General features: G+C 55.2%; 1 protein-coding gene across 3 annotated transcripts in view; it reads right to left on the bottom strand.

The window, feature by feature from the left end:
* PRDM16 (PR/SET domain 16) overlaps nt 1-27,483 on the bottom strand; it is a 338,468-nt gene that overhangs the window by 77,140 nt on the left and 233,845 nt on the right. The window lies entirely within an intron of this gene.

The raw sequence follows: 27,483 nt of genomic DNA, 5'->3' as shown, positions 1-27,483 counted from the left end.
CAGAGGACACGGTCTTTTTTTATTTTCCCCTCCAGGGGAAAAACGTTCAGATTGCCAACAGTTTTCTAAAGATCCTTTAAAGGAAGACCCAGGGAGATGGAGCTGTGAAAGCTGGTGAGGATAAACCATGATGACAGGTGGAGGGGAGGGTGAAATTCAAACTCCAGAGTAACTGCAAGGAGAGATTTCTTGCAGATGGCGTGGAGAGCCCCACACAGGGGAGGCGGTGGTGGCCCCTCCAACAGGGCCGCAGGAGGCTGGCTGTTTCTGCCTCTTCCCAGGACCCCGTCTCCAGCCGTGGACAGAGGTCATCACAGCCTTGAGATACATGGTCAGTGTACATGAACTGTAATACCTGGGAGAAAGGAGTCCTCTCCCTCCACCATTGAGGGTTTGACTTGTGCCCCGATTCTCTGAGCTTAGGAAACATCTCTGAGTTTAAAAAAATATGTGTATACGTAAAGACTCCGGCAGATGAACAGAGGCTGCGTCTGTAGCTGAAAGATGACCCTGATGACAGTCCTGGCTGGAAGAAACTCTTCCTGCTGGCGGTTCACAGGGTGCTGGCCCTAGTCTAGTCTCCAGGAGGCTCACTTCTTGTGCCGAGGGACGTCCATTCCCCTCAACGTGGTTTGAGTTGGGAGTGAGTTCAGCTCCTCGCTTGGCATTCACATGGAAACTGTGTAGAGACTCGGAATATGGTGGAAATTGGACATAATGTCCTACCATCGGGTCTGATTATCTTTGGAACCATCTGTCATTTCTGGGTGCCCCGGTAGGTCTGCAGACCCTGGGAGGCCATTGTCCTTGTTGTGATGCTTTTAAATACGTTTGAAGGCTTTCATCAGAGGTTGGAGGTGGAGGTGGGGGGGGGGCACTTCCTGCCTCTCCCCAGGGCTCTGCCCTCATCCCTTGGAGGCCACTGCTGGGGGTCTGAAAATCTGAGCTGGCGATTTCCAGTGGCCACCAGGGCCCGATACGTTTGCACCCCCAGCTGCCTACCTGCCCAGGTTGAGCCAGTGGGAGGCGGGACCAGGAGTTTTACGGTGACTTTAACTTTCGTTCAGAGACCTGGGGCAAATCATCCTCCAAAGTGGAAAGTGGTCCACTGCATTGTGTTCCCGTCATCCACACCAACTCAGGCAAGGGGCCCCATTCCTGTCCTGGCCTTGGGGACAAACATGTGCACAAGGACAGGACACAGGGACCAAGGGCTCGGCTGTCACCTCCTCCTTTGGGAGAAGCAGCTTCTCTCTGCTCGAATCCTGGCATCATCTGAAGGGCACAGCGAGATGTGCCCACCCGGCGCATATTTGCAGCAGTGTTAATACGTGTTAACGATTTTGTTCCACGAAGATCAGGGCTTCCCTGGTGGCTCAGATGGTAAAGAATCCGCCTGCAATGCAGGAGACTTGGCTTCAATCCCTGGGTCGGGAAGATCCCCTGGAGGAGGGCATGGCAACCCACTCCAGCGTTCTTGCCTGGAGAACTCCATGGACAGAGGAGCCTGGTGGGCTACAGTCCAGGGGGTCACAATGAGTCAGACACGACTGAGAACTCACACTTTCACTTTTCATTTCCATGAAGATCACAGTCTCAGCAGGTTTCTCTGCCTGACTTCTGTGGACACTTGCGGAGGGTGGGGCCGGTGGGTGGTGGTGTCCTGGGCACTATTGGTGTTGAGCAGTGTCCCAGGGTTCTACCACCAGCTCCCGTGGTGAGAGACAGAGATGTTCCTGGATGTTGTCCCTGAATCCCGGGAAGGCAGAGTGGTCATGGCAGATAGCCACTGGCTGGGTGTCAGAGCTCTGGGGGCAGGATATGATCCTGTCATTGCTGCTGGGCTTCCAGAGCACGTGAGCGAGTTGGCAGAGAAGCGGGTTAATCATCCGAGTGGGTCTGTGAAAGCCAACTGCACCCGTCCCAACAGCGCCAGCCTGGGGCCTGTGGGGAACACCACTTCCTGGATCCAGAGAAGGAAGAAGCAGGCTGGAGCAGGGTGGGGGGTGATGGGGGTGGCAGCTCTGGAAATCTCTGCAGGTGAGCACTTGGTGGGTTTTCTCAGTCCAGCCACATCTCGTGGATCACGTTGCCCATGGCTGGTGCCTGGGGCCCAGGAGGGGAGAAGGCTGAGGATGTTTCTCCAGCTCAGCCTGGGCTGGTGTTTTAGTAGGAGATGACCCTCCACCCGGTGCATGCAGTGCCCAGGTAATCCTAGGAAGGAAGCGGCTTGTCCAAGCAGAAAGCACAGGCTCCAGATGCAGAGAGAATGCCACCTCTAGGAAGTCAGCCATCTTCATCTCCAAGGTGGCTCCCCGCTGGACCATGGCCCAGGGTAGGGTTAGGAAAAAGACCTGTCCGCCAGGTGTCTGGCCTTCCTCCTGGGCCCAGGTCATTTACAGAGCATAAGCCACTCTTTTGTGCACCCAGTGTGTGGCTAAGGATCGTGGAGGATCTTGCTGGGCAGGGTAAGTGTCCCCTGGGGTCCCCACTCCGGTCTGTGTGGGCAAGTTGCAGCTCTCACCGAGGCTCTCCCTGAGGGCCAGGAGCTGGTGTTGTGTTTGCTCTGAGGGTGGAAGGCCGAGAAGTGGAGTTGCCCCACCTGTTTGGAGATGCAGCATCCCAGCCACCTGGACTGAGTGCTGAAGGCTGCGGCACCACCTCCGTTCTCTGAGCATTCCTTCGGGGGGCAGGGGGCCCAGCCTCCAGGATGCCCGCGTCTGAGTCTGAGCACAAGGAAGAGTGGCCGACTCTGTTCCTCCAGAGCTCCTGGCTCCACACTCTCCAGCTGCCCAGTCTGCCCACGTGACTCCACTTTCCCTGCTCATCTGTAAAATGGGTATAAGGGCAGTGCCTCCCTCAGGGGCTGATCTAAGGCTCAGTGCATGAGCAGCGTGTTCAGAGGGTGGGCTCTGCTGCCGTGCTTTTATTTCTGAGTATTCCTCCTCTGGATCTCTCCCCACAACGCTGCCCTGCTGTAGAACTTCAAACACTGCCGCCTCCTCCTCTGTGAACCCTGACACAGGCCTCCCTCCGGCTGATCAGACGGCAGCCGCACGTCCTTCGGCGGACAGCCACTCGCGTCTGCCTGGAGCTGCTCCCCTGGCAGGGGGCTCCTTGCCGTCAGCTTCTCTGCTGGGAGATGATGGCTTGGTGGAGAGGGGCTGGGGGTCTTTGGAACAATTCCACAAATACCAGACACGTTGGGCCTGCTCGGGGCCAGGCTTGCAGCCATCCATCTGCGCACGGCATGCTGATGTGGGCAAGGAGATTATTTGCTTAAGATTAGGGAGGTTTTGCTAATGCCGCCGTGGGAGTCATGGGAAGAGCTCAGAGCCCTGTTTCCAGAAGCACGTGGAGGGGCCTCAGGCCCTGAAAACTGCACTAGACTCAAGTGTAGGTGGCAGCTGTCACCTCGTCACCCACGGGCCAATTGTTCTTGTCCGGAGGTGCCCAGAGGAGCTGGTGCTCCGTGTCTCTGCCCACATTCCTCTCTGATCTCACAGCGGAGGGATGGGGGTGATGGGGGAGGGGAGAATCTGGGATCAGCAGGTGCCCTGATGTCCAGAGACAGCTGGTGGCCTGGAGCTTGGGAGGCCAGCCTGGGAACCCTGTCTGGCTCTGTCCGCAGGGGCCGTGACTTAGCCTCCTCCTGCTCTAGCCTCCCCTCTGCGTGATCCAAGAGGTGCTGAGACTCCCTGCTCAGTGGCAGGGGTACAGAGCAAGCGCAGAGCATCCACGGTAGAGCAACTGTCACCCTTACTTAAACTGCAGTTGATGCATCCTTCCCCTTAAGGGTCCCTCCCCACCACCCCTTCATGCAAGAGCTGCTGCCGGAAAAGCCCTCTGACCTCTTTCCTGCGAGGCATCCTCTCTCCCAGGCCTCCTGCATCCCAGCACTGGGTCTCTGTGTGGCCTGCAGGGTGGGGAACAGGCTGCTCGGGGCCCAGCAGGGCTTCAGCACCCAGTCCTTGGCACACTCGCAGCCTCACACACACCCCAGGGAAGTTCAGCTGGACGGGGAGATTGAGGCCTCCTTTGCTGGACAGGGAAACGAAGCCACACTGCTCCCACCCAGCTGAAGGGGTGAAGGTGAAGGTGTGGGGTGAGCAGGCTCCATAATGATTGAAGACTTCGGGTGAGACCTGGGCAGAGCTGCCAAGGTGAGCGGGGTTCAGAGGAAAGCCCCGCACACTGTCTCCCCCGTGGTTCAGCCCTGTCCATCTATACCCACTCCTGCTGGTCTCTCCCCGTGGCCCCTCCAACCTCAGCCCGACCCCTGCCTCAGGACCCCTGGCCCCAGAGCTCCATGTGTTCCTCCCACACTTGCAGATCTGGGTTCTCTGTGGCCCTTGCTCCAATCTCCCTAGCTGGCCCCCTAGCTGGTCCCACCATGTTCTGCTCACAGGGTCTGGGTCACCCGTAGATTAGGACCTCAGCCTGTGGTCACCTCAAGACTTACATGGAGTATAAGTGGCTGACCAGTGGGATATCCTTGAACATGGTGTTTTTGGGGGCATTTGTCCTGGGGGACAAGTGCAGGGGCCGCAGGATGGCCTCGCGACAGGCCTCCATCCAGTCCCAGGGCCACCTCCAAGTGTGGCCGGAGGTGCCCTGGGCCTCCCCTCCAGCCCTGGGACCCGGGACTCTGCCGGGCAGGTGAGCAGAGCTGCGCTAAGCGGATCACAGCAGATCACCCGCCGTCGTAAACTTTTAGCACAGCCCACTCAGCGGCATTTCACACCCGGTTAACTTTTACGACAAACTCCGGGAGGAAGAGTGACAGCCAGGGAGCAGAGGAAGGCAGGTGGGTCCAGCCTGGAGGTGCAGGGGGCTGGCTGGGGGCCAGTGCAAGCGCTCAGGGCGCAGGGTGTCTGCTGCCCTCCCCGCCCAGCTCTGGTTCCACCCCCGGGGCTGCCCAGAAGCAGCCCTGAGCCTGGCTCCGCAGGAACCCCCAGGAGCCCCCGGCCATTCTCGGGGATCAGCCTGCAGGCTGGGTACCCCAAAGCACGCCCTCTGTCTGCATGCCCTCTGCCATCACCACTTCCCTGCTGACGCCACTCTTGTCCCGTCCGCGCCCCTTCCCGCTTTCCCATCGTCACTCTGCATACGACACAGAACTTTTCTGAGGACCCACTGCGGCTGACCTACACGCCGAGCTGTCCATTGTTCATTAAACTGGGCAGAGGCCCTGGTGGGGGCCCTGAAATTGGGGGCGGGGGCTGATGTCTGTTTTCAATATGCAGCCAATCATGGCCTCTTTTTTCTGTTTAGTATAATTTTATACTGGGTGGATGTATTTAGGGCCTGAATGGCTTGACAGTGATGATTAATACCGTACATTAGGAGATTCCAGAGCGAGTGTTCGGGAGCTGGCTGAGCGGCTCCGTTCTCATCAGATGGCCGAGCCCGCAGGCTATTAAAAGCAGCAGGAGACCTTGAGGCTTAATCACAGAGGCTGGGCCCGCGGAGGGAGAAGAAAGGGAAAGGAAAAGAGAACAAATGAAATGATAGAGGGAGAGGGCGGAAATGCTACTGGAATCCCGTCCCCCCACGCGCAGCCAGCAGGAGGGGGGCGGGGGGAGGCAGTGAAGGGGAAAGAGGCTCGGGAGGGCATTTAGGGGGGAGAAAAACAATTAAAAACTGCAGCCACTGCCAGAGACCACAACCCTGTGATGGGAAGTCTGTGAGGGGTGGGCGCTGGGCGGGGGAGACAGAAATAAATCAGCTGGTGAATGGGAGGTGCAGCCCCTGAACTGTCGGAGGGGGAGGAGGTGTCGGAGGAGGTGGGCCCCCCAATCACCAGTCCCCTCCAGGATGACCAGGTGCACATTCTCTCACAAGTGTCCCTTTCAGATGTGGAGGGTCTGGTCATCCTGTTCTTTGAAGGGGTCCTTGGGATCAGGAAGGGAGCCTGGGCAGGGTTGCAGTTGGTACAGTTGGGCTGCCCTCAGGCATCAGCAGCTCCTCTCACCCCTGGGAGTCTGGACACCAGGTTACAGGACCATGGGGGCCCCCTGGTCAGGCAGAGGATATGCTTGAGTCCCCACCAGGGGCCAGAACCCTGGGGGTGGCAGGGAGTGATGGTGAGAGGGAGAGAGACAGAGTGGGAGACAGACCCGGAAAGAACAAGCGGTCCACACAAGATGCCATAGTGCAAAGTAGGATGCAGTGTGTATGTGTGTGTGGGGATGGGGCAAGTGATGAGAGAGGTGAGGCCCCTTCCCGGCCCCTGTAGACCCCACCCTGGACAGCCAGGTCCTCTTAGACAACGGCTGAGCTGTGGTTTGGAAGCAGCAGCCAAGGTCAAGGGGCCCCGATGGGTTGCCCCTCTAGGAAGAAACCATTCCTGATTGGAAAAGGTGAGGTTCGAGGTGGAGGGAGGCTTGGTTCTGCCTGAAAATGAAGCTGGAAGGATGGTTTGCAGAGCCCCTCTGTTAGAGGAGGAGGAAAGAACAGGTCTGGAGCCAGAGGGGCTCCACCTGCAGGGACCTGCGGGCCTCACACCTTGTGCCCCCGCCCCCCCACAATTACACAGGAGATAATGGGCCCAGACAGACCCTCTAGGGCCAATGTGGGAAAAGATGAATAAAGGACAGTCATAGGCCTCTGAACTTTTACTTAAAAAATACAGGTTCCCTGGCCTATCTGAGGTTGGAGGTCAAGGTGCTTCTTGGGGACAGTTCGCTAGCTGGTGGCTGGGGGGTGGGGGCAGCCAGAGGCCCTGGACCTCATCAAGCCCCTGGGGTCCTGCACAGCCTGGACACCCAGCTGCAGGATGGGGGTGGGAGGGCTGTCTTTTGGAGAAGCCTGCCTGGAGCCTGTAGGTCACTTCCTCTCGAGTTCCTGGGACGGCGCTCCTGGGACCCCAAGTGGCCCCAGGACAGTTTTTTCCCTAAACCCGACCAGGTGAATGTGCTTTCTGAGTTCAGATCTCCAGGTGGGCCTTCAGAGCACCTGCCCTGGGCGGGGTCTTTTCCACCCAAAAGGTTGGAGGGGCACCTTCTGTCAAGCCCCTTTGGGGGTCCCCTCTGTCTGCCCCTGGTTTGATGGGCAGCTGTCCTTCAGGGCTGGCAGGGACCCTGAGGGGCACAGGTGCCTCTGCTCAGACACCCCCAAGTCAGTGGACACCGCCCCGCATGATGCCATATCTGCCCAGCAAACTGATGACCACCCCAGGATACTGTGCCCATTGGCCCGTCTGGTCTGGGAGATGGCTCACACCCACTCTGCGGCCCCCTGGGGCGGCCTTTACCCCTACCCAGGGGAAGGGGCGGCCTACTCCCCCACCCAGGGGAAGGGGGCCATGCAAACGCACAAGGGCACAGACAGTTCCGCTCCCTGCTGGCTATTTTTGGAAATGCTTTTCTGATTTGTTTTTCTCCCAGGCTTCAGAATAAAAGGAGCTGAAGTGGAGCCTGACACCTCCTTCAGAGCAGGCCATACAAGGACCGGCCCTCCGGCCCTGGTGGGGCTGGGACTAGCTGAGCATACCCACCTGGGCACAAGTGGGGCCCAGACAGAGAAAAGCGCTGGGCGCTGCTTCTGGAAGAGACGCCACACGCAGAGCTCTGGTCGGGGACTGAGGGGCAGGTCTGGGCTGCCTGACTCTGTTTTTGTGTTGGAGAGGCCCCCGGACCCCCAGGCCTTGGACACAGGCCCCGCCCACAGGCGCTTCCAGGCAAGGCCATGCCAAGGCCTTGGATGGAGCCCAGCTGTGCCTGAGGCCCACCAGGGAGGGGCCGGCTCCCCTAGCTCCTCTGTCCACTCACTCCCCTGGCAGATGCCCCCCCGGCCACGGCCCAGGGTGAGAGGGCCCAGGTTGCCACGCAAGTCCCTGGTGCTTCACCTGTGCACAAATGCCTGAAACGCTCTCAGAGCCTGGACCCTGGCTGCAGTCCCCGGTCACACAGATAAGGAGACAGGTGGGCACCCAGCTCAAGAGTGGCAGAGCCTGGCGCCTTGTCGTCCTCCCTGGAGGACGAGCATCTCAGAGTTGTGGGGAGGCTCCTGCTTTCTGTTTTCTCCAGGACACTTGGGGCTTGGGGCTGGGCCAGGCAGAGAGCAAGCCCGGGGCTGGACAGAGCTGAGTTGGATGTTCACAGCACAGGGCACCTGAGTGGACCCAGACCAAGGCCGCTGGGCCACCAGGTGTTTGGCCCCTCACTCCCCACGCTCAATGCAGCGCTTGGCAGTGCCTGGGTCCCACAAGCATTCTGAACAGCAGAGACACCTGGGGACAGATCCCGCAGCTTGTCAAAAAGAACCCCCTAGACAGGGGAGCTACTCTTGACCTGAGAGGCAGGAGAAGGTGCTGCCTTGCCCCAGACAACTGCCCTCCCCCAGCAGCACGCTGGCCAGGGCCATTCCCAGACAGGGATGCCCGCTGGGTTCAAGATGACCGGGTGAAATGAGTGGGTACTGGGCACCGACAGGCGGCGACAGACAGCCTGCTTCCCGCGGCTGCCACTTGCTGGGGCCTGACCTCCAGGTTATCAGGGCCGCAGCCTGGGCGATGACCTCATTAAGCACGGCGGCCACGTCAGCACCTTTCTGAGGCCGCTTTTATCACTCACAGCGTGCCGGGGCGGCCCCGTCGGCACCTCCTCCCTGACACGGCTCTATCTTATCTCCCCCGGTGAGGGACCCTCGCTGGGAGCCAGCGAGCGGGTCTGGGAATGCCACGTCCAGACAGCCCGGCCCTCAGGCCTTGACATGGGCGGGGGCAGGGCAGTGCCAGTGGACCCCAGTGTCTGGCGACAGAATTGTGCAGAAATGCATTGACTTCGGCTCCTGAAATTCAACAATCATTACTGCGATTATGCGTGTGAAGCCCAGGCTTCTCCTCCGAGGTTCTGCACAGGGTGCCTGCTCCCATCACCCTGCAGCTCCGTGTGGTCCAGGCCCCGGTGGAGGGGAGGGCGACTGTCCCTGGGAAGAGCCCAGTGACTGCCTGGGGCTCAGGGGCTCCTGACATTCAAGGTCACCTCTCAGAAGGGGCTTCCTGACTTCCAGAGCAGGAGCCACCCTGGAGAGGAGAGCTTTTGGAGCTGGCTCGTGAACCCCGCCACCGCACTCCGCCTCACCGCACACACTAGGGCCGCCTCTCTGCTATGGGGGCCGCTGTGCCCCTGGCTCTGATGAAGAGGCTCTTTGTCCCCTGCCCTTGGTCCAAGTTCTGAGGCATGGCTGGCCCTCCCACTGGCCTCTCTCCACTCTCCTTTCGCTTCTCCTGGGGCCTCCACTCGAATACTAAAAAGGGGCTCCACCAGGCAGCGAGTGTTTGCCCCAGAAAGCACAGGCCTGGCCCCTGTTGAGGACAGTGGGGGCCTGGCAGCAAGGAGAGCCTGAAGAAGAGGCTGGGACTCCAAGTGGCCAAAACCCATACAGAAACACCTGGGCCCTGGTGCTCCACTCCTACCCCCTCCGTGCAGGGACAGGAGGGGGGATCCTCTCTGTCCATCTATCCTGCAAGAGCCCTGAGCAGTCTCACCTGCAGCTGGAGTCCAGTCTAGGTGGGATGAGCCCCAGAACTCCACAGCCCAGGGAATCCAGGGCCTGGCACAGAGAACCCCACGGCCTCAGGGGAGGGACCCAGGAGCAGCTGCTCTCCCTGCTAGGGGCGCTTAGGGCCAGTGCTCACCCACAAAAGTGCTGGGGCCTCTGGGGTGGGGGCCAGGCCCTGGTCAGGGTTGGAGCAGGCTGCAGCTTGCTTGCGTTGGGTCCCTGCTCCTCAGCTCAGGACTGCCTGTCCACAGTGGGCACACCCAGATGTCTGAGAGAGATCAACTGCCCACAGAATGGTCAGTGACCCCTTGCTGTGACTCAGGCTCAGCAGCCAAGCTCTTGCCTGAACCCCTGCCCAGCATGAGGGGGGGGTGGGGGGGTGGCCTCTGCTTTCCCAGTGCCCTGCCCCGCACTGGCCCCTGGCTGCCTTCACTCTACAGGCACTCATGAGCACCCACCGTGTGCAGAGCTCTGCCCCGGGTACAGAAGCAGGAAGGATGGGCTTTTGAGAAGCAGGCGAACAGCACTGATTAGTGGGAGGTCAGTCACACCCTCAGGGCAAGGCGTGCGCACCCTCCAGGGTCCTTCCCTCCTCGGCCTGGGTCCCTCCAGCATCTGGTCTCTCTCCTGGCTGCCCGGTCCTCCCTGCTCATGCATCTGAGTGGAACCTCCTGTGAGATCGTAATTCTAGGACCAGTGACTCAGGAGCTGCCCTCAGCCCTGCTATGTCCTGGGGCACCATCTGGGCCACCCCCCCCCACCCCACCCACACTCCAGGGATGAGATTTGGAAGCGGAATCTTCTGAGGTTCCCGAGGAACTCACAGTGAGGCTGTGAGATGTTTCCCAGCCCCCCACCCCGCCCCGAGACCAGGCCCCCCGTCCATCTGTTGCTGGGGACTTCTCGGGGAGGGGGGAGGATCCGGTGGCAGTCCAAACCCCTGAGACAGATGTCATGGGCATCGCAGGTGAAAACATGGATGCTCAGGGAGAAGGTGGCAGAGCTACACGGAGATGAATGTTAGGACTTGCTCCAGAGCCAACCCAACTGACTGGCCAAACATTCTGTCCTTCAGTCACTCCCCACACATGTGTTAGGCACTGGCCAGACACCAGGGCTGGGCATGTGTCTGAGCCACCAACCCACACCTCGAAGCAGAAGGGGTGCTGTGCCGGCACCAGAAGTGACCCCTGGCCTCCTGCAGCCGCGACGAGAAAAGGACAGCAGACACCGTTTCTAATGTGTTCGGAGGACAGAGGGGTAGGACACGCTGGCCATCAGGATGGCCCTCAGGCAGGAGGTGGTTTCTGCTCAGCCACCAGGGGGCCGGGGTGGGTGGAGGTGAGGAAAGGGAGACCCCAGGCAGAATGGAGGTGGGAGAGGGGCACGCAGGATGCTTGGGTGCCCTGGGGGGAGCACAGGGCACCTGGAGGAGCATGATGGGGGAGCCAGCTGGGGGAACGTCGGAGGAAAAGCAGCCCCTCCTGGACATCTGACTGTAATTCCGCCGGACGCCACCACCAGTTGGGCAGGCCCCAACGTCCCGCCCAAGACCCCCGACTCTCCCTGGCCCCCTTCGCCCCAACAGCCACGTCAGCAGCCCGAGGCCCACCTGCCAGGAAAGCCCGCGCCCCTGCCCTCCTCATGTAGACCTCGAAGCACACACACCTCTGCTGACGTGCACGGAGGGCTCCGCCTCTCGCCACCGCGAGGCAGAGCTGACGGGAGAAACAAGAAAGGAAACCTGATAAACAGTTTCCATATCCAACATTTTCCACATTCAATTATTTTTAAATTAAATAATCTCTCCCTAGGAGAAAAAGGAAAGTTCCCGCGCGGCTCAGCCCTGCCAGGCCTCACAAAGCCCACATTGTGGGCCCTGGTGGAGAACGTCTCCTTGGAGCCCGCCCCTCAATGCCCCCTTTTATATTCACGCTCACAGGCAGCCCCTCATGCTGCCCCTGCATGCCGGAGACCCTGGCCCACAGCCACATGGCCTCTGTGGGGCTCTTGTCAGCTCCCGGGAGCCCGGGGTGGGGGCCCCAAGCAGCTCTGGGTGGAGTGAAAAGGCCGCCAAGAAAAACCGAGCTACAGCAGGCAGCACGGAGGGGCTGAGAGGTGGCCAGGAAGGGGGTCCCGCTGCACCCATATGACTCATTCAGAACCAACAGCTGAAAGGACGTGTGGTTTGCAAGCAGCCCACTGGTGTCCACTGCCTGAGCGCTCTCACTACCGGTTGGGTGTTCTTAGATGAAGTACTTGACCAGTTTGAACCTCATCCTTGCCAGCTGTAAAATGGGGAGGATGTGTTCCTAAACTATGACGAGGGTAACAGAACAGGGCATCCAGACGTGCATGTGGGAGCCTGGAGGGCCCCTCCGGTTCCAGGCACGGCAGAGTCACTGGTGTTAGGCTCACCCTCCTGCAGATAACAATTGGTCACTATGGACAAAACACTATTTTAAAAAATATTCACAAGCATTAGAGATGGAGGGAAAGCCCTGAAAGATGGATCCCTGGTGAAGTCTGTACTTTTCTGGCTTTTCCCTTGAGGATCCCACCCTGTCCACTTGGCACCAGGCAGTTGGAACTCCAGCAGAAAGCTGCAGTCTTACTGAATTGGGGTGTCAGAGATGAGCAGCTGGACATTGAGACAGGAATTCGTGGAGAGGACAAAGCCACAGACAGGTGATCCCCACTGTGCATCTAACCCCCCAAATCCTAGGCTTACTCTTGCATTGCCCAGACTACAAGGAAACCAGGGAAAGGCAACAGCTGGAAGGCTGAGCAAAGATTTCAGCTATTGCTCACCACAGCAGGGGAAGGAGAATCCAGAATTTGGGGCTCATCAACTTGGAAGGGCTAGGTGAACACTTTTGATTTTCCATTAAAAGCCTATTCTTATGCTTTAAGAGTAAATCCTACACCCCGAAACTAAGAACAAAATTGAAATAGACACACCCTAAGCAAGTGTTCATCAAGCTTCTGCAAGATGAGCTTAAGGTGAGCAGCTGGTCACTGAAAGTTCTTCTAGAACAGAACCCAACACTCATGGAGAAAGATCACAGAACTTAGAGTTTCTGCAATGTATCACCTACAATGCCAAATGCAATTAAAAAAAATACTAAATGTACAAAGCAACAGGAAAATGTGACTCTTAATTAAGGGAAAATTTACTCAAGACAAACCATCTCTGATAGGACCCAGATGTTGGAATTAGCAGAAAAACACTTCAAAGCTGCTATTGTAAGCTTGCCCAAAGACTTAAAGGAAAATATGAGCAGAAGGAATGAGTAGATAGGAAATGTCAAATGGAAACTGTAATAGAGAACCAAGTGGAAATGTTAGAACTGAAAAATATAATACATGAAATTCACAAGTCCCTGGGTAGGCTTTTGATAGTAAGTCAGAAACGGCAGAAGAAAAGGTAAGTGAAAATGAAGACAGAGTCATAAAAATTATCCAATCTAAATAAAAAGAACCTATTGAGGGGACTTTCCTTGTGGTCCAGTGGATAAGATTCCCAGGTTTGATCCCTAGTCAGGGAACTAGGCCCCACATGCTACAACTAAGAGTTAACATGCCACAACTAAAAATTCCCCAGGCCATATGAAGATCAAAAATCCTGCCTGCCACAACTAAGACCCAGCCCAGCTGAATAAATAAATAATAAAAAAGAAAAAATATTGTAACGAACAGAACCACAGTGAGCTGTGGGACAATATTTGGCATATGTGTAATGGGTCCCAGAAGGAAAAAGGAGATAGGAGATGGAGCAGGCAAATGATGAAAGAAAAGTCTGAAAAAGCACTAAATGCACAAAAATATAAAACATTCACTAATCAAAAACTCAATTAAGGAGACAAAAAGGCAAATCACACACTTGGAGAAAATATTTTCAATACATATAAATAACTAAGAACTTGTATCCAGAATGTATAAAGATCTCCTAGAAACCAATCAATAAAAAGACAAGCAATGCAATTAAAAAGTGGACAAAGGGCTTGAAAAAATGTTCCACTGAAGTAGTGACACTTGACTAATAGGCGCATGACATGAAAATATGCTCAACATCCTAGTCATCAGGGAAACGGCACCTGAAACCACAATGAAATGCTACTTCATACTTGCTAATAAGGTGGTTAAAATTTAAAAGATTGACAACACTAAACATCAGTGAGAATTGGAAGAGCTGGAATGCTCCACTATTGCTGGTGGCGATGCAAAATAGCTCATCACTTTGGGAAAAGGCTTGGCAACATCTTACACATTTAGCCTATGACCCAAGAATTTTTACTCCTGGGTTACTTACACAACAGAAATGAAAACTTAGGTATGTGAACGCTCATAGCAACGATATTCGTAGCCCAAATCTGGAGACGACTGCAAATGCCCATCCACAGGAGAATGGATACGATGTGTGATCTATCCATGCCAAGGGATACTCTTCGGTGAAAACAAAGAATGGACTGCTGACAAATGCAACAACGTGGATGAATTTCAAACACCCTTATGCTGAACAGAAGAAGCTACCCAAGAGTACAGACTGTGTGAGTCTCTCTGTGTAAAATTCAAAGGAGGTAGAGCTAGTCTAAGAGGAGAGAAATCAGGAGAGTGGTTGTCCACCTGCCCTTGAGGAATATTGACCAGGAGGGCAACAAGGGGTGGAAACACCCCCTACCTTGGTCCCAGTAGTGGTTACTTCCAAGTCATCCAACTGTACACTCGTCACACAGGCAATTTATCATTGTATTAATACAGCCCACACATGGGGGTTTTGAGGCTGGTCTGCTCAGGTTTGAGTCTCAGCTCTGCCACAGATTCCGTGGGAGACCAAGTGAGTCTTAGACCCTCTGAGGGCCTCAGGTCTCCAACTGGCATAATGGGGACAGAGTCAATGGTGAGGATTGTGTGACAGTTGAATGAGATACTCAGGTTAACTAGAACAACTAGCACAGAAGAAAATGCTCTTGCTAGCACCTGCTACTTTAGTGTAAGGTGGGCTGGAGACCCAGTCAGCACTTGGACAATTTTCAGCATGTTCACTGGCTGTGGACGCTTTGCCCAGCAAGCCGCCTTCAGGAGCGAGAGAGGATTCTCTTTGGGAGCGCCCATGAATTCCCAAGGACGGTGTGCACCGTGGATTCCAAGGGTATCTCTGGGGTTCAGAGAGGAGAGTGTGAGGGACCTGGGGAGCTGTGCTGACCTGAGCGACCCTCCAAGCCCCTTGGGTGCGTTGCTCTGGCCGCTTCCTCCCCGTTGAGCAAAGCAGACCTCAAAAGATCATGGTGACTTTGACGGGAAGTGGGGCTCATTCTGGTTTTGAATTGTGATGTTTCTGATCTGCAAAAGTGTGTGTGTTTTCTGACAGTCTGGCCCCTGGGTTTTCGTCTGATCCTCCTGGTGGGCTGTACTGGTAAGACTGGCCTCCCACGCTGATGGGAACTACTGGCCTCCCTGGCAACTCGCCCAGGGAGGTAGCCTCCAGGGCTGCCTGCACCTCCCGGATGGACAGGATCCACCCTGAGGGAGCGGCTGTGCCCCGGCTCCACGCCTGGGTGTACAACCCCTGCTGGGCTTGTGGGGGGTGAGCGGGTTCCTGTCACTACTTCTGTGGCTACCATGCACCCCAGCAATGAGGGGGACCCTGCCCAGGGTTGGCCACGGCCTGAGCCTTTGCACCTGACGGCTCCTTCAGGCCTCACGCCACCCTCACGCCACCTGGATGCTTGTCTCATCTCCATACAGCAAAGGGAGAGTGGGGCTCGGACGGGGCTACTTGGTTCACTAGAGCCTGAGATTGCATGTGACTCCCTCCCCAGCCTGCAGTTTCGGCCCACCCCTGCCTGCTGTGAGGGTGGCCTGATGGGGTCTCGTCAGGCACAGGCCCACTTGCTCAGGGGGCTCTCTCCTGCGATGGCACATCCCCATGCTGGGCTCCGCTCCTCTGTCCCATCCAGAGGGCACAGGGGCACCGTCCTTCGGCCACTGCATCCTTCTACTCCCAGTCCCTCTGGTCCCTTCGTCTGCTAATTCCATAAAGAGGCCATTGTTCATCCAGATGGTCTTTACAGAAGCACGTCCCCGGCGAGTGGAAACATTTAGTTAATAATTTAACACTGTGTTGTCTGCTGAATTTTCAGGCCCCCAAATAAGATCGATAGAACCAACAATTGGCTTATTGAGTTTGCCGGCTGTTTCCTGAAGACACAGGCAAGCATAGAGGGATGGCCTCAGAGCGGGGGAGGGTAGCACCATGCGGGGGAAAAAATGTAGATGGTATTGATGCAGGTTGTCAAAAATAATTGTTTTATTTTCCCTGGGAATGTTCCTGATACCCCCGCACGCACTGATCCGTGACGCTGGGTCTAGAGACGCAGGAGGCTGGTATTTGTCGGCATTCTGCTGCCCCCTCCTGAGATGTTCATCAGGGAAATGATCATTACATCACCATCCATCCCTAAACTGTTTCAGGAGGAAGGCAGAGGGAAGGTGAGGTGGGGACCTGCACCCTCTTCTGCCGGCCTTCCGAGGGGCAGAATCGGGGAGCTTATCCTGGAAGCTAGGGCTATCCAAGTCTGTCTGGGATGTGGGATATGCTCTGGGACAAAGGGAGCCAGGGCAGCCTCAAGGGAGTGTCCACAGCATGGGGAAAGGGGAGAACATGGGGCTCTTGGGCAGGGTGGGCAAGACCCCCACAAGAGCACACCCAGCACTGCGCTTGCCCAGGACCCCAGGGAAGCCCTAGCCCAGAACAACCCCCTCGGCCCTTTCACTAGAAGAAAGGGGGAATCACAGTCCATCTGTGAGGACCCTGGATGGCGGACTCCAGAAGGTAGACTGCAAGTGCATCCCTGTGGGGCATGACAGTCCAGTATCCCAGAGAGGAGGGGTGTCTGCGAGCACAGGGGCCCCAGTCCAGAGCCTGCCTGCTGAGCAGTTTCTCCAAGTTCAATCTGCTGCCCAGAAGAACCACATCTCCCTACGAAGCAAACTGGAGACCATCTGAGCCCTTTCCAGGGCCCAGCTGACCTCCCAAAAAGGTCATCACTTGTCCATCTATCCATCTATTCATGTTTCCATGGCACTGAGGCACCAAGGCCTGCTGTGTCTCACTCCAGGCAGGAGACAAGGATTTACAGACGGGTGGACAGTCCCTGGGGGGCTGTTTCGTTGGAGGCAGTGTCCCATAAAACACGACTTGATGATCAGTGTCTGGAGGAGAGTGTGGCCAGGAAACTGTCCTCCGGGAGGAGAAAAGTCAGGGGACACCTCTGAGTGCCTGGAAAGGCAGGCCTGAGAAGAGCAGAGCTGGGTAAACAGTTCAGATGCCCCCTGTTGACTCATGACATCTGGTCCCATCACTTCATGGCAAATAGATGGGGAAACAGTGGACACAGTGGCTGACTTTATTTTTCTGGGCTCCAAAATCACTGCAGATGGTGATTGCAGCCATGAAATTAAAAATGCTTGCTCCTTGGAAGAAAGTTATGACCAACCTAGACAGCATATTAAAAAGCAGAGACATTACTTTGCCAACAAAGGTCCATCTAGTCAAGGCTATGGTTTTTCCACTGGTCATGTATGGATGTGAGAGTTGGACTATAAAGAAGGCTGAGCACTGAATAATTGATGCTTTTGAACTGTGGTGTTGGAGAAGACTCTTTAGAGTCCCTTGGACTGCAAGGAGATCCAACCAGTCCATCCTAAAGGAGATCAGTCCTGGGTGTTCATTGGAGGGACTGATGCTGAAGCTGAGACTCCAATACTTTGGCCACCTGATGCGAAGAGCTGACCCATTTGAAAAGACCCTGATGCTGGGAAAGATTGAGGGCAGGAGGAGAAGGGGACAACAGAGGATGAGATGGTTGGATGGCATCACCAACTCGATGGACATGGGTTTGGGTGGACTCCGGGAGTTGGTGATGGACAGGGAGGCCTGGCGTGCTGCGGTTCATGGGGTCGCAAAGAGTCGGAACGACTGAGTGACTGAACTGAACTGAACTGAACAGCCTTGAAGCTGTAAATCTCCCCTGAGAGAGAGGGGCTCCCAGGCTGCACGTCACCCTCAGAATTGGGGCCTTCCTGCTCTCTGGGGTTTGGGGGAGCATGGAACCGTCTCACAAGAGTGGCTACCGTCAGACAGGGCTCCACCGTGGTGTCCTGCGGGCTCTGTCAGCTATCGTCAGATGAGCCCCAGATGCCAGCTGGGTGCCAGGAGAGCAGGGCGTGGGTGCAGTGGTGTGTCCTGCCCTGAGAGGTCCCTCATCCCTTCCACACCCAGAGACTTTCTGTCCTGCTTGCATCTGGGGTTCCAGGAGGGTACTTTGGCCACACTCCCTGGGTTCCAGGCACTTCCCCAGCTAGCTGAGTGGCCCTGCTTGGCACTGGAACCAGAGCCCGACCCATGGGGGTGCTCACCAGTCACCCACCGTGGGAAGATGGATGGGCAACACTCCTGGCCGCCCGACTTTAAAGCAGCCTCTGGATCGAGAAGTCCAGTTGGAGACTCCAGGGCCTCTTAGATCCTTTTCCCTTGGTTTGTTCCTTAGACAACAGAGGGTCAAGGGGAGCATCCTGGCGGACAATACATTTGTGATAAGCCCAAAGGCCATGTATCTAGGGGCCTGAACTTGGCTTCTCCTCTCTGCTTGGAAATAGAGGAAATAAACAGAGCAAACAAATAGAGGAAAACAGTGGAATGGGAAGGATTAGAGATCTCTTCAAGAAAATTAGAGATACCAAGGTAACATTCCATGCAAAGATAGGAACAATAAAGGACAGAAACAGTACGGACCTAACAGAAGCAGAAGATATTAAGAAGAGGTGGCAAGAATACACAAAAGAACTATACAAAAAGGTCTTAATGACCCAGATAACCACGATGGTGTGATCATTCACCTAGAGCCAGACATCCTGGAGTCTGAAGTCAGGTGGGCCTTAGGAAGCATCCCTATGAACAAAGCTAGTGGAGATGATGAAATTCCAGCTGAGCAATTTCAAGTCCTAAAAGATGATGCTGTGAAAATGCTGCACTCAATATGCCAGTAAATTTGGAAAACTCAGCAGTGGCCACAAGACTGGAAAAGGTCTGTTTTTATTCCAATCCCAAAGAAGGGCAATGCCAAAGAATGTTCAAACTACAGCACAATTGCACTCATCTCACACACTAGCAAAGTAAATGCTCAAAATTCTCCAAGTTAGGCCTCAACAGTACATGAACCGAGAAATTCCAGATGTTCAAGCTGGATTTAGAAAAGTTCAGAGGAACCAGAGATCAAATTACCAACATCTGTTGGATCATAGAAAAAGCAAGAGAGTTCCAGAAAAACATCTACTTCTGCTTTATTGACTACGCTAAAGCCTTTGACTGTGTGGATCACAACAAACTGTGGAAAATTCTTCAAGAGATGGGAATATCAGACCACCTGACCTGCCTCCTGAGAAATTGTATGCAGGTCAAGAAGCAACAGTTAGAACTGGACATGGAACAACGAACTGGTTCCAAATTGGGAAAGGAGTATGTCAAGGCTGTATATTGACACTCTGCTTATTTAACTTATATGCAGAGTACATCATGTGAAATGCTGGGCTGAATGAAGCACACGCTGGAATCAAGATTGCCGGGAGAAACATCAATAACCTCAGATATGCAGATGACACCACCCTTATGGCAGAAAGTGAAGAGGAACTAAAGAGCCTCTTGATGAAAGTGAAAGAGGAGAGTGAAAAAGCTGGCTTAAAACTCAACATTCAGAAAACTAAAACCATGGCATCTGGTCCCATCACTTCACAGCAAATAGATGGGGAAACAATGGAAACCGTGACAGACTTTCTCTTCTTGGGCCCCAAAATCACTGAAGATGGTGACTGCACTTATGAAATTAAAAGACGCTTGCTCTTTGGAAGAAAAGCTATGACCAACCTAGACAGCATATTAAAAAGCAGAGACATTAATTTGCCAACAAAGGTCCATCTAGTCAAAGCTATGTTTTTTTCCAGTAGTCATGTATGGATATGAGAATAGACCATAAGGAAAGCTGAGTATCGAAGGAATTGATGCTTTTGATCTGTGGTGTTGGAGAAGACTCTTGAGAGTCCTTTAGACTGCAAGGAGATCAAACCAGTCAATCCTAAAGGAAATCAGTCCTGACTATTCATTGGAAGGACTGATGTTGAAACTGAAGCTCCAATACTTTGGCCACCTGATGCAAAGAATGAACTCATTGGAAAAGACCCTGATGCTGGGAAAGATTGAAGGCAGGAGGAGAAGGGGATGACAGAGGGTGAGATGGCTGAATGGCATCACTGACTTGATGGACATGAGTCTGAGCAAGCTCTGGGAATTGGTGACAGACAGGGAGGTCTGGCGTGCTGCAGTCCACGGGGTCATAAAGAGTCAGACACAAGTGAGCAACTGAACTGAACTCTGCTTGGAGGAGGGAAGGGAGTAGCTGGTCCCTGATGACACATCTCTTCTGAGGCTCGTTGAGCATTTCTGGAGGCCCAGGGAAGCCCTGACATCTGGTGAGGGTCAGGAGGCACCATCTCTTTCATCCCTGTTGTTGGATCCCCCTGCCCAGTGGTATCTCTCTTGGAAATGCCAGGTGAGCCTGCTCACCCGCAGTCCCACAAAGGAAGGTGGTTTGCTGGTTTCTTTAGAAGGATAAGAACTGAAGTGACGACTAGGGCCAGGACTTCACCAAGCTGGATGCTTCTGTGTGTGTGCATGCATGTGTGCCTTTGCGTGCATGCACGTGTGCCCCTGCACACACACACACATGTATATTCATGTGCACACATGTACACATATTTGTGAGATTGTGTGAATGTAGATGTGCACATGTGTCTTGTGTGTGTAGGTTGTGTACACGTGTCACGTTTGTGCAAGTGTGCATACATTCCTACATATGTGCATGTGTGTGCACGTGTCTGGTGTGTGCACATGGGCCTGTGTGTGTACACGGGCCTGTGTGTGTGTTCTGTCTCTTCTCCTCCTCCTTCTTTTCTGGGACCAAAGCTCAGGGTTTCAGGCTCTAGTTCCTTGGGTGCGACGGGGCTGGAAATGCCGTCCAGTGAGAAGATTTGCCTTCTGGGCCACCTAGCGTCCCCAGGCAGAGAGGGCAAGTGGAACAGTGTCCAAATCATGGCCCTGAGCCGAGAGAGCTGTGTGGTGTGTGCCTGCAGCATCCACTGCCCTGCCCGGCAGCGCCCTGGCCGTGGGCCTGGAGTGGACATGTAGCCCTCCTTGGACATCTCCACTGCGAGGGTCTCCACCTAAGAGGTCCCTCCGTCAGAATCAAGAACCCTGCCAGCGACGTCTTGGGATCCCAGTTGGCCCAAGGTTTGCTCTGCTCCCAAGACTGCAGCTTCAGAAATCACAGTCCTAGGAACTCACATGAGGACGTGCCTCCCGAAAAGAAGGGCAGCTGCTGGCTCAGAGAGGCAGCACCTGGATGCTTTCAGCGCAGAAAGCACTGGGGGCACTCAGAGCTCCTGGGGAAGCACTTGTCCCTTCCCCTGCAGTCCCTGTTTCTCCTTCCTCCCAAGTTAGACTTCCCAGCAGGGTGTGCACATGAGAACACACACCCACACATGTGTGGATGCACATACGTGTGTGCACAGGAACACACCCTACATGTGTACATGCAAACACACCCTACGTGTGCTACAGGCTCAGAGAAGCAGACATTCACAGACACACACACATACACCCCCCAGCACCCGTGCCCTCATGTACATGCCTGTGTACACATGTATACGCACAGGAATATCAGCCCTCCCCCCATGTTCTGGGTGTGTCCGGAAAGCCCCAGGCAGTGGGCTCATTGTCTCATGCTGGACGCTCCATCCTCCTGTGCCTGCCAGTCCTCCAGAGCACAGTGCTGAGACTGGGTGGGTGCGTAATGGGTTTAGTAATGCTTGAGGCATCCAAGTATAAATGGAGGTGTCCATAGATAAATGCTACCCATGGGGTGTCTGCCAGTGCAGGAGACACAAGAGACGTGGGTTCAATCCCTGGGCTGGGAAGAGATGTGTCACAGCCTCCTCTGCCTGCTGCCCGACAGCATTGACGAACCTGGAACCCCATGAGCAGCATTCAGGTAATGCAGGTCCTGACGGCTTGAGGGAGATTGGTGCTAGCCCGGGTCACTCGGACCAGAGCTCCCACCCCAAGCACTTGGCGGGCTGGGCTGCACAGCCCCTGTGAGCCCTGTGAACCTGGCGGGGCTGCAGGGGCGCCTGGAACAGAGCAGGCAGACACATGCCTGGCTGGTGCTTTCTACCAGGACCATGGCTCGGAACATAGAATAACGGTGGATTTTGAAAGGAGATGTTTTTCTTTGGAAAGTTTATTTGCAGATTTATGTCCGAGGGCGTGTTTTTTTTAAGCCTCAGCCAGAGGTTAGATTTCAGATGTCCTCTGACCGCTCAGTGTCTTTGAAGTTCTGTTTGTTTGTTTGGATTGGCCAGCCAGGACCTCGAGCACACAAACCCTGCTCGGTTTAGGGTCTCCTTAAGTGCGCTTTCGGACACGCGCCGCACCGCTTGTGACTGGGTGAAGACCGCGCCCTTGGTGAATGCTTTCCCATGTCCTCCGAGATTTCCATGTCGTTCCTCACTCTCAATAACATCCTTTCATCCACTTTCCAAAGCGGAAGCTCTGAGGATGGGCTGCCTGGGAAGCGAGCTTCCTCCTGTGGGACCCACCCCGTGCAGCGGCCGCCCGCCCGCCACCTGCCTTTGCAGGAAGATGCTTGGCCCCTGAAACCTGGCTTCCATTCCAGCCTCTCTACCTCTCTACCCACACCCATGCCACAGCACACCCATGCACAGCACACTGGGGACTTCACAAACTGCGTCTCCTTCTGCTCGAGGCTGCAGCCTCAGAGTGAGCCTGTGGACCTCTCTGGGTGACCACCGCCCCCTCCCCTCCAACCTATGCTCATGTAACAGTGGGGAGTGCACAGGGTGGCCTTTTGCTACTGGCGGTCACGTGGTCTTCCAGGGTTGGGGACAGAAGCTGTGGGTGGAGGGCACAGGTCTTGGCCGCCCTCGTCTGTGGCATGGGTGTGGGTAGAGAGGTAGAGCTAGCTATGAGTGACTGGCGGCAGTCAGATTCCCTGTGATTCCCTCCTGGATTACTGTCCATGGCAGAGCTGGAAGTGGGGTGTGGAGACCTCAAGTGAAGATGGAGGCAGCCAAGGTGGTGGTGGGGGAACAGGGGTTGGGGGACTGTGCTCAGGTGGCTCTTGGCCATCTCCTCCCACTCTGGAGCCTCGTGGCCTCAGCTTCGTGGGCCTGGTGGGCTTGGTGGGCCCGTCCTGCATCTGTCTTTCTTTCTGCACCCTGGGAGCTGGCAGTCTCCAGCCAGCTGGAGGGATGAGGTCGGATGATGGTAAACCTGGGAAACTTGGGGACACTGTGATGACCAGGACTGGAGGACCTGGTCTGGCCATCTGGACTTCAGGATTGACCTCAGAGATGACATTTAAGTGCCCTTCAGAGAAGGGCTGGGCCAGGTCCGTGCAGACCACTGCCTTTGGCAACCCTCTCGGCCTGTGCTGGGAGCTCCTGAGCTGGAGCTGGGGAGCAGGGGCTGGAGCGCTTCACCGGGGGAGCTCCCAGCCATGAGATGCGCCACACGTCAGCTGTCATCTCTGTGTCTGAAGCTCCATGTCCAACATGACACGAAGCCTTAGAGACCCCCTGGACTCAGGAGTGGGGTTGCTCTGTGAACTGTGTCCATATGACAGGTGAGGAAGCAGACACGCAGCATAGCAGGTGGCCTAGTCTCACGGCTCTTCATAGAACAAGCACCAAGTCAGTTGGACTCAACGCCTGAGACCTGGACCACGATAGCTTCCGGCAGAGAAGATTCCAGAAGCCTTTGGGGAAATGTGCTCAAGAGGCAGGTCTCTCTTCCCTAACCCTGTGGCTCAGGTCTGAGCCCCCGTTCCCGTAATCCCAAAGTGAGCTGGGGAAGCCAGGAGCGCTCAGTCGTGTCTGATTCTTTGCGACCCCAGGGGCTGTAGCCCGTCAGGCTCCTCTGTCCATGGAACTCTCCAGGCAAGAATACTGGAGTGGGTTGCCATGTCCTTCAGGGGATCTTCTCAACCCAGGGACTGAACCCACGTCTCTTGCATCTCCTGCACTGGCAGGTGGATTTTTTACCTCTGGGAAGCCAGGAAGTGCTCCAGAGTCTGTGTCCTGGAGTCTGTGGGCCCAGATAGAGCCCCGGGACCCCCCCTTCCCCATCCACGTTGCTGACCCTGGTCCTGCCAGCCTTCCTCTGGTGGGGACCAGCCCCTCTGCTGCATCTGCTGAGCACACAGGGCCCTGGGCTTCCCAGGCCAGACAGCGCCCCTGCCATGGGGATCCCCCGGTGCTCCTGTAGGGTCTCCCAGCATCCCCGGAAGGACAGGCACTAGCCTCCTCAGGACATCTTCGTCCTCCTGCCACAGCCCTGCTGCCAGCTTACTCTTAACTCTCTGTCACTATAAGATGACAGATCCTTCTCAACGTACGAGGGGGTGAAGGCCTGATAGACCCCTCATAAGTCAAAAGTGCTTGTCATCCACCTAACCTACTGACCATCACAGGTTAGTCTCACCCACCTTAATAGGACACTCACACCAGCCTACAGCTGGGCAAAATCATCTCACTCAAAGCCTATTTTATAATCAAGTAGTGATATCTCACATAATTCATTGGATGCTGTACCAACAGTGAAAAATATCATGGCTGTCTGGGTACACAATGGCCGTAAGTGTATTTACCCTCATGATCATGGGGCCAACCGAGAACTTCAGGTCTTCCCAGCATTACAAAAGAGACTATTTACACCCTATCGACACTCAGGAAAAGATCACAATTCAAAATTTGAAGTACAGTTTCTACTGAACGCCATCACCTCTGCACCAACATAAAGTCAAAAAATGGGAAGTCAGACTGTCATAAAGTTGGGGACCATCTGTAGTAGGTGGATCATAAGACCCAGTGCTTCCATTCCTAGACAATCACCCCAGAGGACTGAAAATAGGCATTCAAACTGAAACTTGAACTTCTGGTTATGTTCACAATAACCAGAAGGTAGGAAAAAAAAAATTGTTGAAGCTGAAGCTCCAATACTTTGGCCACTTGATGAAAAGAGCCGCCTCATATGGAAAAGACCCTGATGGAAAGATGGAAGACAAAGGGAGAAGGGGTCAGCAGAAGATGAGATGGTTAGATAGCATCACTGACTCAGTGGACATGAATGTGAGCAAACTCTAGGAGATAGTGGAGGACAGAGGAGCCTGGACTGCTGCAGTCCTTGGGGTTACAAAGGGTTGGACACGACTTAGCAACGGAACAACAACAACAAAGAAAAATCCATACCTCCAGAAAATGAATAGAAAATCCAAACGTGATTCATTAGACAATGGAATGTTTTTCAGCCATAAAAAGGAGCACGTTCCTGACACAGGCTGCAACCGAAATGAACCTCGAGAACACTGTGCTGAGAGAAAGTGAGCCAGCCACAAAAGACAGCATGGAGTGTGAATCCATTCACAGGAAACGCCCCAAACGGGGAAATCCACAGACAGGAAGTCGACTCGTGGTTGCCGGGGGCTGGGCAGGGGATGGGGGAAGTGACTCTAGAGGGGACGAGTCTCCTTTCAGGGGGTGGAATGTTCTGGAATTAGAGGTACTAGTTGCACAACCCTGTGGATGGACTAAATGCTATTGTACACTTAGAAATGGTTAAAATGGTAAATTTAATGTTATTTTGTGTGTGTGTGTGTATTTACTACAACAACAACAACAAAACAATTCTTGATACTTAAGATCGATTTTTGAAAAAACAAAAAACACCAGATTGAGGTTCATGATAGCTTTCAGGACCCCATCCACTTTAGCCTCCCTTCCTCCCTTCCCTCGGACATTGTGCACCACTGGACCCTCCCAGGCTGCGTGTGGGTGGACCAGGGATCCCAGGAGCCTGTTTTCTTCCTGGAGTGGTGGTGGTGGGGGGAGTCCTGACGACCCACGCCGCCCTCCCCATCCAAGGTGGAGGCAGGAGGCTCTGAAGCCCTGAGAAGGCGGACGGGCGCCAGCTTGCTGGACTCAGGGAGGGAGAGCACTGTAGGCTGGGCTCACCACATCCCGCAGCCCCGCCCTTCGGTTACCCCCCCACCCCCGCCCAGCGCCGCCAGCAGAGGCACGAAGATTGCTTGTCTAACCCCGAGCTCCCGCCTGTAACTACAGGCCCGCCTAATTGAAATGTATGAGAAACAATTAAGAGTAATTGGAATCAATTAATAGATGATTTTCTTGGGAACTAGTACACAATGTGAGGCAGAATCTAATTACAATTTCCAAGTGCACACACCTCCCCAATCAGGAGCAAGCGGGCAGGAGAGGCCACCTCGGCATGAGCCCTGCTGAGTCGGTGAGGGCAGAGTGGTCAAGGCTGGACAGAGCAGGTGGACCTGCCCCAGGAATGCCCAGGGGCCCTCCAGCCTGTCCCTTGCCCGGGAGGTGCCCGCCCAGCCCCACGACCAGGCTCTATTTTTCAGCGATGTGGTTGAGTCACTGCCCGGCTGTGGGGGCCACCCTCCCTCATCCTTTGAGACTTGGGGACATCTGTGTCAATTGAAGAAAGACCCTAGGCCTGCAGTCCCAGAGCCGCTTCGAAGGGAAGCTGGGGTGACAGCTCGCCGCTGCTCCACTGAGGTGGGGAGACTGCTAATGAGGGGCCAATTAGCCCAGAACAGCCTCCGGAGCCCAGGACAGGGGACCCAGGGGTGACGCTCCCCGCCTGTGCCAGCGCCTCGGCCCAGGGTGCCCAGCAACAGAGAAAGGCCCACTCTGCCCGTTCCCACCGAGGGGCCGTCAGCGTCCGGGCACCAGGATCCGCTGGGCCACTAATTAAGGGGTTTGGACAAATCTGTTTTTCCTTCAGGATTTGGCTTCCTTCTTAAAGAAGAGGCCCAGAGAAGCCCTTCCCCCACCCCTCCCCATTTCGTGTCATCTTTTCAGTCGTCTCTGAGCCTGGAGACCGAGCCTGGAGCATTTGCTTGTTCATTGATTGACTGATTCATTCATTCATTCACTCGTTCATTCAACAAAGTGGTCTGCGCACCTCGGGGCTGCGTCTCCAGTTTGGGAGATTCCCCCGATAGGCACGTCCTCTGAGGATAAAGGGGGTATTAAGACCCTCACAGGCTCTTTGCTCTGAGTGGTAGGGAGAAGCAGCTCCACACCCACCCCAGAGGGCTGCCTGGTTACTGGGCAAAGGAAGCCCACCCAGGTCGGGAGAGAGCCCCTCCCTGGGGAAGGGTCCCTGCACTAGGCCGTTCCAGGCTGGTGGGCAGAGGTGTCCTCCTCCTCCTTGGTGGGTGGTGGGTGTCGGGCTGTCAGTGAGGGTTCAGCTCCTCCGTATCAGATGAAACCGGCTGCCACTGCTTTACCCCTCCACCCCCAGAGCTATTCTCCGGCATTCAGGCCCCACTTCCTGTGCGCTGAAAGCCAAGCTCTGGGCACAAAAGGCCGGCTCTTATCTCCTCGCCCCCTGACCCCAGGCGGACACGCGAGCAGCTCTCATTTCTGCCCAGAGCCGCAGGTGACAGCGTCTCCGGAAGGCAGAGGGCATTCTCAGCCTCTCCCTCTTCAGCCCATCAGCAAAGGGGGGCTCTGCCCTGGCCAAAGATCCAAGGGTCTTGAGGGGTCTAGCTTTTCCTTACAAGCTTCTCAACCCCCCACTCCCCACACCCCCACCCCAATCTTCCCAGTTGATGGTTTTCTCTGACTGGACCCATGTGCCATGCGCCCCGTGCAGGCAACTGAAGCTTTATCTGCTCCTCTATGGAAGGCGGGAAAAGTGGCTGCTTTGTGGCTGGGGTAGGGGGTGCTTTGACTTGGAGTTTGGGTCTGGGGGCTGGCTGGTGACAAGGCTGTGTCTGAGACCTCAGGGTCAGGACAGCGACCACC

Source organism: Cervus canadensis, chromosome 13, assembly GCF_019320065.1.
Source record: "Cervus canadensis isolate Bull #8, Minnesota chromosome 13, ASM1932006v1, whole genome shotgun sequence".
NCBI classification, from domain to species: domain Eukaryota; kingdom Metazoa; phylum Chordata; class Mammalia; order Artiodactyla; family Cervidae; genus Cervus; species Cervus canadensis.
The sequence above is the reverse complement of the archived record's forward strand: the minus strand, read 5'-3'. Positions and strand labels throughout refer to the sequence as shown.